A 10618-nucleotide genomic window follows, 5' to 3' on the forward strand; every position below is an offset into this window, starting at 1 on the left:
TTGTTAAAAATGTTGCAGGTGGCTCTCCATCACTATGTGAAAGCCAGTGTCAGGTCAGTGGTCCATGATGTCATACGTGATCTGCTGCACCGTTATTTCCCTGACCCTCTGCTCCTGTCACAGTGGCTTCTTGGCCATCATACCGTGAATGCTGCTGTCTCAGGTCTTTGTATTTATTGTTCCCTCCTCCTTAACTGTTCCCCTTCCCCCCCCACAACACCCTTAGATATTCGCATATCATCTTTGAAAAGGTCATTACTCAAGTGTCACCTTTGCAATAACACCTTTTCTGAACACCTTGCCAAAATCGCAACCCACCCCCAACCAGCTTCCTATTTCCTCCTCCACTTTACTTTCTCTCCATAGTAGGTAGGGACAACCAACATACTATTTTACCTATTTACCTGATTTATTGCCTATCTCTCTATTAGAACATAAATTCCACAAAGGCAGCAATCTTTATTGTGTTTGTTGCTTTACCTGCTGTGCCTACAACAGAGCCTGGAACATACAGGTGCTTAGTAAGTATTTATTTAAATAACTAATCTTTCCATGTTTAGCATCTCCCTCTTCTTCAAGGTAGGACTACTGGGCCAAAGGGATGAATTTTTTTCTTTATAGTTCTTCACCTCAGTTGTTGTGTGTATCAATGGTGTGTTTCTTCTTATCTTTGAGTAGTATTCCATGGTATGAGTATATCATGATTTGTTCAACCATTCACTCATTGTAGGACATCTGGGCTGTTTCCATTTGGGGGCTATTATGAATGAAGTTGTCATAAATAATTGTGTACGGGTTTTTGTGTGAACACAAGTCTTCATTTCTCTGGGACAAATGCCTATGAGCACAATTGCTGGCTTGTATGGTAGTTGTATATTTACTTTTTTTTTTTTTTTTTTTTTTAAGAAAGAGAACATGAGCAGGGGACAGGGGCAGAGAGAGAAGGAGAGAGAATCTTAAGCAGGCTCCACACACTCAGCACAGAGCCTGAAATTGGGCTTGATCCCACCACCATGGGATCATGACCTGAGCCAAAATCAAGAGTTGGATGCTTAACCCACTGAGCCACCCAGGCACTCCTAGACAAGATACTTCTGAAGCATCCAAAATACTACTTGTCACAGTGTTATGCACAGTTCCAGACTCAAGCTGTCTGGGTTTTTGTGTTGGTTCCAGCACTTATCAGCAGTTCCTTGTGACTTCGTTTTGTATCATTTCTTCATCTTTAAGAATGAGTCCAAAGATAGTCCAGTCAGCAATATATAGTGTTGTGAGGATTGAGGGAAACAGCCATAAAAAGTACCCAACAAAGTATTTGTCTGGCTCAGAGTAAACTTCAGCAAAATGCTCAAGATTGTTTTCTGCTGTGATCTCATGGTTTTGAGATTGAGCCCTGAAACGGGCTCTGCATTGGGTGTGGAGCCTGCTTGAGAGTCTCTGTCTCCCTCTGCCCCACCACTGTGAGTGTGTGTTTGCTCTCTTTCTCTCTCTCAGAACAAAACAAAAAAAAGTATTGGATGCTTAACCGACTGAGCCCCCCAGGAGCCCCATATATTTACTTTTCAAAAGACACTGCCAAGCTGTTTTCTAGAGGGACTGCCATTTTACATCTCTACCAACAATGTAAGAGTGATCCAGTTTTTCCGCATCTTTGCCAGAATTTGGTTATCATCACTATTTTTAATTTTAGCCATTTTGATGCCTAGTGATACTGTAGGTTTAATTTGTACCTTCTCTAATAGCTAATGATCTTGAATATCTTGTTTTTGTATGTTTAGTTGCCATTTCTTTATCTTCGCTGAAATGTCTCTTAATGTCCTCTGCCCATGGTCTAATTGGATTGCTTGCTTTTTAGTATTGAGTTTTAAGAGTTTCTTCAATATAGAGTACTAGTCCTTTGTCGTAATTGTGCTTTGCAACACTGTCTCCCACTCTATAGGTTGTTTTCCCATCCTCTTAATGGGGTATTTCACAGAGTAAAAGTTTTTAGTGTTTAGTTTTCAATTTTTCCTTATATAGGTCAGTTTGGAGTCAAGTCTAAGGATTCTCTGACCAGCCATATCCTAAAGATTTTCTCCTAAGCTTTTCTCTAAAAGTTTGAAAGTTTAAAGTTTAAAGTTTTACACTTAAATCTGTGATCAGGTTTGTGTTAATTTTTGTATAATGTAGAGTCTGCATTTTAACAAGCTCCTCATTGAGAACTGCTGGGGAGAAATTTGTAGGATTTCAATAGTGATGTGAAGGTAAATGTTTCACAACAGGCTCCAGATGGGGAGGGGAAATTTCTGTGGTACAAATACAGCCTTCATAGCTGACTTCAAGCTACCAGTACTATGCCACTGAACACAGAGTCAGGAAGAGCTGCTCAGAAGCACACTAATATGTAGTATTTCCAAACTTACAACAGATACAGGTAATAATAAAATGTAGTAGGAAGTATTTATTACCTTTGTTTTGTTTTGTTTGTTTTAGTGTAATTTATTTAATTTTATATCAAGACTTTGGAAAGTTCTAAGAGTTTATCCTACTTGTAAGCTAACAAATTGTCAGTTTCATGGATGCCAGCAAAATACATGAGACTCCCAGGTCAGAAACAAAGGCCTTTATTACTCACAGCAGCTGCAGTAATCAGTAATCAGCATTATCTTGCACTAGTTCCCTGAGCCCCGATTCCCATGGGGGGATGCAAAGTGGGCCAGCTGCTACTTACGCTTGCTGTGGGTTGAACATGGGAGAGGAAGCCTGAGCTTAGGGACTTGAATCTCTTATGATAACTTATCATCTTTTGTAATGCTCAGAGGTAAACATCATTTTTATTATTCTGAATGATAAGCAAACCTGCCCTTTCTTCTGGAGGTAAATGCTAAACAACTCTGAAAAGACCACCCGGAATGAAGAGTCAATGCCTCCACTTGCGATACCAGCTAAAATGAGAGAGAACCATGAAGAATTGGCTCCCAATGGTTTACATAATTTAATTTTAATAATGGCTGTGTTTACCAGCTCACAAAATTCCTGAAAATTTAACAATAGGCCCTCAGAAGCCAGTACTATATTTGGCCCCAGCACACAAATGTGTTTTGAGGAAGAAAAAAGGAAAGGGAAGAAAGGACAGATTCCCTCTGGGTTGATTTTACCAGCTAGGAGCCCAGAAGGCTGGAAATGAGGCCTCATCACTGGAGGAAGCTGTTTTCATATTTTGTTTCGTTTTGTTTTCCAGAATGGTTATGATTATCATGGAAATTATAATAATGGTAATTAAAGTAAAAATAGCAACTATTCTTTATTGGCTGTTAAGTTTAGGTCATAGATTTTGGGGTTTTATCTCATTTAATCTTCATGATGGCCCTATGGAGTAAGAATGATCACTTATTGTCATTTAATAAATGAAAAAAACAAAACTCCCAGGGGTGAAGGAAAAATACTGGGCTGGGACTGACCTTTTCTGGCAAACTCTAGTTCTGAGGAGTTGCAAATTCACAGTCCTAAAAGCAGCTTTTCCACTCAGAACTCACTTCAACTGGCATTATTTGCATTGCCCCTGCCTTCTCGCTGCCCGTCATAGAAGCAGCGCTCTGGGGTGTAATGGTGGCAGGGCCAAGAGTGCAGATTTCTGGTGTTTATTTGCCAGGGAGGTCCGGTGTAACCTTGGGCAGATTGATTCATCTCTGCACCTCTGTTTCCTGATCTGTCAAATGGGCTATTGATACTGTTCTGCCAATCTTGCACAATTATCCTGAAAATCAAAGATGCATCCAAATTGGCTGGGCTTGGAGCTTAGGCTTCATGACTTTGTACCAGCCATAAAATCTCTGGTCCCCTAAATTTTTTATTTATATTGTGAGGGGGGCACATGTGGCTGCTATGAGGCTGTCAGATTCTAAGTCTATAAATGAGATAATAGTTCCAGGAGGGCCTGGAAAAGCCAGAAAGCAGCTCTCAAACGTGAGGTAGTGGTTTTATTTTCCACTGCCCCACTGCTTTTATTTTTAAGTTCATTTATTTATTTTGAGGAGGGGTAGGAGCAGAGAGAGAGGCAGGGAGAGTACCCCAATCCCAAGTAGGCTCCATGTCGCCACGGGCTCAATCTCATGACCATGAGATCATGACCTGAGACCACGACCTGAGATCGTGACCATGAGATCACAAAGAGTTGGATGCTTAACTGACCAAGCCACCTGGGTGCCCCATGTCTTACCTGTTTTCAGCTTCCTGTGGTTGTGCAGCCTCTGAGCTCAGAGAGAGTCATGTGAGCATTTGTGATTTGAATCTTCAGACTGCCAGTGATGTAGTTCATGTGGGGCTGGCCTCCTTAGGGGCAGATGAAATCTTACCCCAAATGTTAGGGAGGAGGCATCTGGGAGGAGCATGGATGGGGGGAGGTGAGGGGGGTGGGAGTGGGGAGTGTGTGTGGGCTCAGGCATGAGCTGCCTCTGGGCCCCTCAACTCAGGGTCTGCTCAGAGCTCTGCCAAGTGGTCAGGCCTGGGTGCTGGGCCCAGAGTTGCCAAGGGAATAGCTGGAGGAGGGCATTCTAAGCCCAAGGACCAGCAAATGCAGGGCCTAGATGGGGGAATAAATTTGGCAGGTTCAAGTGGTAGCAAACCAGCCTGGCTGGAGAGACAAAGGGGAAGAGGTCATAACCTGCTCTAGGCAGCCACACTTACAAGAAGCCAAGGAGCCTCCAGGGGGCCAGGTGAGGGATGTTCTCCAGTTCTTTTCACCACCCAGCTCTCAGGCATGGTCTGGGAGGCATTGGCCTTGGGAGGGATCCTCCTATCTTCCAAGGTCGCAGATACTCTCAAAGGAGTGTATCAGTCCCCCGTAATGGGGCCAATAGCCAGCAACATCCAGCTCTGGCTGTGCTCCGAGAGCTCTTCCTCCTCTCCAGTTGTCTGCAGGATGGGGCTGGGCCAGAGGGAAGGTGGCTGGCAGGACTCAAGATGCAGCCTTGAAGACTTGGCTCTTGGTGCCTACCCATTAGAGCCAATGCTGCGTTACCTAGGTCCCTTGGCCTCTATTTGTCAGTTCCAGAAACCCATTCACCTTGGGAGAAAGGCTTCTGGCAGCACAACTGGTATATCATAAAATCGCAGAATATCCAAACTGGAAGGGAACTCGGAGGTCACTGAGTAGAGCCGGAGAGATGGCTGTAAGTTACAACAGACTCCCAAGTGTCTTCCCAGGCTGTAGGCAGTGGGGCTCAACCAAGCCACACAATCCGTAAACCCATCTGGGGAGTTCACAAGAATTCCCAATTCCCAGGCTGCACTCCAGATTGATTGTAACAGAATCTCTCTGGGAAGAGGATTCACATTTTTAACGCCCCACCCAGGTGATTCCAATGTGCAACCAAGGTTGGGGACCAGGGCTGTGGTCACTTGATGCCTTCTGGTGCTGCAGTCATTATAAGTGGGGTCTCTGTGGTCAGACAGACTTGGATTTGAGCCCCTGCTCCGCAACTTGTTCCACTGAGTGACCACAACCAACTTTCTATGCCTCTATTTCCTCATCTGTAAAAAGTGCATCATAGTAACACACCTATCTGATGTGCTGCTCTCAAGGCCAAATGTATTAATCCATGAAAAGCACATGGCACAGTGCTTCATTCCTTGTAAAAGGCCAACAAATGTGTTCATTGTCATTACTTTCCCAAAGTCAAGCATTCCATTAGAAAGCTCTTCTTTAGGTTAACTTCAAATGTTATTCTTATGGCTGCAAGAGTGATCTCAAGCAAGTTCTCAAACCCAAGTTTGCTTCTATCACCCACCCACTTAAAATCATTCTGTGGTTTTCCGTTATTCTCGGGGTCAAGACAGAAGTCTTCAGTTTGACCCACCAGTCTTCAAGATCTGGGCTCTTCCAGTCATCTCCTCCTCTTACACCTTTCCCCCGCCCCATGGCCTGAGGGAGGGGACTTTTTTGATTGCCTCCAGCTGCCAGGTTTTGTCACACCAAGTGCCTTTGCATGTGATCCTCTGCCCTGGAATGCCTTCTCCTCTTGGCTGCCCACGGCTAATTCACCCTGTAGCTCTCATCTTTGTCTTCTTTCTACCAGTTCAAGTTCTCCCTGACCTCTCTTATCAGAACAAATCCTCACTGCCATTCTCATGGGACCATGTCACAACTGACATTTCACATTTATTTGGTGGTCATTTGTCCAACATCTATCATCTGTGCTAGACTCTAAGCTCCAAGAAGACAGAGACCATATCTGTGTTTTGCTCATCCTAGTATTCCCAATGCCTAACTCAGTGCTTGGCACATAGCTGAGGGTCAATAATTATATGTTGAATAAATAAACTGGCCAAAAACAGTCACAAGATGAAGTGCAATAGTTGTTTAAGTCTGCCTTCTAGAGCTTCTCAAAGCACCCTTGACCCCAGGCCCCTTTGCAGAGGTGGGCAGACACTGTCAGGACTCCTGTTCCCCTCTCCTCTCTATTCCTCATAAAAGGTGGCTATTCCAGACACTCCACACCCTGCCCTGGGCAAGTTCTGGTTGTACAGTGCCTGAAGGGGACAACAACTAGGGGATGGGGAGCCTTTCAAGAGTGATTCGCCCATACAGTTCTACCAAGTGATGAGGCAGTGAGAAGTGGTTCCAGATTTAATGCCCTCCTTAGCCTTTCACCTCCAGGGCGCTTGGTCTCCATGTAATTAAGCTCATACATTAAATGAGTTTTATTTGATAGGAGAGCCCCAAGTGGAATATGGACTTTTTATACGAGGAGGCCATTTTGGATAACTGTCAGCCTCAACTTGAAGATCAAAGACCACATGGGATAGGGCATGAATAGGTAAAATAGCCTTGCTAATTTACAAGGGCATCAGTGAAAATAAATCCCAGAGATAATTCTTCCTTCTTGTTTTTAATCAGGGCCAATCTGAGGGAAAAAATTATGAAGTAGATGAAGAATGGCTTTAAAAAAGTGATTTGGCCAGAGCCGTCTTTGTGTTTTTTCTGAGAAATTTTTTTCTAAGCTCTGTCTCTGAAGCCGGGAGAGTGGGAGGGACGAGGCCAGAAATTTCTCCAAGGTTCTTAGGAACCAGGGAGCATAGCATTGCCCTCAGGCACTGTGGTTGAAGAGTTAGACCTTCCAACTCATCCTCAGAGCTTTATATTCTTTGTCCATCTGGGCCTAAGGACAGCTGTGGGAGTGGCACCAAGAAAGGGGATAATGAAAAATGAACACCCCCCATTAAAGAGCAGAATTGGAGCCTTCCTGTTTTGGTTTTTCCCTCAGCCAGGGTCAGGGATTGGCGAAACTGGCTGTGCCATAGGGCCAGCTAACTGGCCTGTTAACAGGCCAGACAACTCCTCCCCTCCCTGGGCCCTGCAGGCCCCACCAAGGAAACTGCAAGGAGGCTGGAGGAGGTACAGCTGTCTCAGCCCCTCCCATGCCCCCACCTGCCCTGGTGGGTTCTGACTCCCCAGGTCTGACTCCCTGCCTGACCAGGGGACCACTGGTGCCTTGACCTGGCAAGTCCTCAGGAGATGTCTGCTGAATCCATCGTAGACTCGATCCTTCTTTGTAGGAGGGCAGTGTCTGGGGCCCAGCCCCCTCACCACTCACCAGATCAGGGCACTTCTCATTCCCTGGCTCTCCTTCTCCCAGGGGACACACAGGTGGCAGGGAGGGCCCACACATGGATCTGCTGGTGGCCAGTATCGCTGAAAGCACACCCTCTGGATTCAGATGCCCTTGTAGTCCCGGCCTTGCATTTACCAGCTAGGCGACCTTGGCACTGACCTAACCTTTCTAAGGGCTCAAAATTCTCCATCTGTAAAGTGGGGATGATGATCCTCATAGCTGCTCACTGGGATGTTGAGAAGCTGAAAAGATACAATACATGGAAAAAGCCAGCCTAAGGCTAATGTGAGAGAAAGTGACTTGTCTTCCAGCTCAGGAAACCTAGTACCAGCAGTTGGTTGAAACTCTTCAGTGGAAGAAGACTGAATATGGAAGTTCAGCCTTTCAGAACATGCTGGCCTGATTCATCCAGCTGTTTTAATTTATGTTTCATGAACTCTTCTCCTTAGCTCTGCTTCAGAGACAGAAACATAGATGTTCAGTGCCAAAATGGATTCTGAGACCATCTGATCCAACCCTTCCTTGTACAGATGGTAAAACTGAGGCCACCAGATGGGAAATGACTTGGCCAAAGCCACTCAAGAAATCAAGGAGGAGCTAGGACTGGAACCCAGATTTCTTGTTTCCCAGACAACTGCTGTATTCCTGCACTATCCCTGCTATCTCTGCAATTTTGAGTGTATGTGAAATCCTTTAACTGAAAGTGTTAGGAAGGCACGTGGCTCTTGTGTTTTATTCCTTTTCTTTTCCCCAGTGGAAGGTCATGGCTGCATAATACCAATGGCCAGAATCTCTCTTTTTTCCCTTTGGCTCTGAATCTAGAAAACAGCCTAGAGAAAGACGAGAGAGGCTCTTCAAGCCTCTAAGCCTCAGGACTGGAGGTTTGTGTGGTAGACGTTCTCCCCCTAGTGGAATGAGCGAAGATGACAGGCCGGAAGTGGAAGAAAAGAGAGTTTCCCCTTCCAGGGCCTGGCTGTCAGGCATCTGATGCTGCCAGGGTCTGTGGCCTCCCTCACCTCACTGTAATCACAGCACCGTCAGATCCCAGGTTTACTTAAAATTCTGATATTTTGTTCATTGTAGAGGGTTTTTTTTGCATAAATTTTGATTTATTAAAATATTACCTTAAAATACTATTCATATTTGTTACTGAGGTTTTTGGCACCCCCTTAAATTTTGTGTCTGAGGTAAGTATCTCATTTGCCACCCGTCCCTAGCCATAGTCCTAATTCGGATGTCAGCCCTGGGAGACCCCGCAGACACATGACATGCAACCAGCCTCACTTGTCAGAGGAGCCGTGAGGTCCAGCCAGGGCCAAGGCTGGCTCGTCAGGGCGGCGTGGGCCTGGTGCTCTTTGCACCATGATAATCAGAGCTGCAGATCGTCCAGGCTTTCTCCAAAGGAGATGGTGACAAAGACTCTTTCTTGGCTCAAACACCACTCACACTACTCGGAGCCCTCTTCTTGACTAGGCCTGTCAAGCTCAGCCTATAAAGACTTGAACGAACATTAACACAGTTTCTAATAGCTCAGGGTCAGGTCCCTAGGATGACCCTAAGCCCCCCTTAAAGTGGCTGATTGAGAAAACTCTAGGAAGCCAAAGGAATGTGCTATTTATTCCAGCCAACATTCCAGACACAGGAAGATGGCACCCTGTGTCTCCCAGTCTCTGTTGGAGGGTAGGAACCCAATTTCAATAAACACCACTTAGCAGACCCAGGTGGGTGTCACATGGACCAGCTCCCTTCCTCTATTTTGTAGTCTTCCACTTCCCTGGTCCCACAGAGCCCCCCATCCCTATTCCCTCCATCCCCCTTTAAAACACTTAGTCACCTCTGTACAAATCCAAGTTGGGTTCAGTTCACGTGGGACACTTTTCCCTATTGTAAGATTATATTACTGATTAAAATCTATCTTTACCACTTTAACTAGTAGCAGCTTTCTTTATCTTTAACAGTGGCTGCCTTTCAAAGTGTGCCTCTTATGAGAAAAGAACTGGGGTTCAAGGGCAATTTTATTGCATTAAGATGCACCGGGTTCTAGGTCTTCATCAATGCCTACAAACGTGAAGGTGTAAAGACAGGTCCTGTTTGCTGAGGCCCACAACGAGCAGCCAGAGGCAGGAGGAGGGGCTGCTACCCCAGCGTGCCTGGGAAGGCCACCTACTTGGAACGCCTTCCTCACTTGGGCCTCCATCCTGCATCATCTGCCTAAGGACTTCAAGCGGCCCCCCACAGAGGCAGCCACCTCAGAAGTGGGAGTGGATAAGCCAGCCCTCACCCTCACCATCAGCAGGCTGACAGCAACTCTCTCAACCGTGTCACCTGCTCCTGTCCCACATGCCACAAACCTGGTGCTCCTATCACACCATTTCCAGCAGCCCCTGGACCACATCTAAGGAAGGTCTCTGCCTCTATCTGCCCCAACCCCCACAAAGAATGCTAAGATCCCCCCTCACTGTCCCCCCCTCCCCATCTCCACGGCCTTCCCTGGGGATTTCCCTGGCAAGGTGCCAATGGGACATGGGTTAGGTCAGGCCCAGAAGGGGCAACCACAGGGCTTTGGGATCCTGCCCATCTTGCTCAGGCTGGATTTATTACTTAGACTATAAAGGGTTAAATCAACTGCCTTCAAATGACTAAATCCCTGGGGGAAGGAAGAGGAAGTGGCTAAAGATGCTCCTAAAAAGTTTTTTTTTTTTTTAAATAAAGGAAAAGAAAAAAGAACTCTTCACAGACAAAGATAACCTTCCACCTTCCTTCCTACGGGGGTGATGGGCAGGACCACAACCCATACACTAATCCACTCGGGCCCCAAATCCCTTCCTGGGTTTCTTAAACCCATCCCAATCCCCTACTTTTTGTGGCCCAGAGAGAATGGAGCTATTTTAAGTAATCCTCATTTTATTTAAGGAGGGGCCACCCATTTCCAGGACCACCCCAGGCAGCCCTGCTGGTCCCACCTTTCCAGCTAGAGGTCAGTCAGAGCAACCTGCCAGCTCCATCAGAAACTTCTCTTCAGCAAT

The sequence above is a fragment of the Neofelis nebulosa genome, chromosome 1, assembly GCF_028018385.1.
Source record: "Neofelis nebulosa isolate mNeoNeb1 chromosome 1, mNeoNeb1.pri, whole genome shotgun sequence".
NCBI classification, from domain to species: Eukaryota; Metazoa; Chordata; class Mammalia; order Carnivora; family Felidae; genus Neofelis; species Neofelis nebulosa.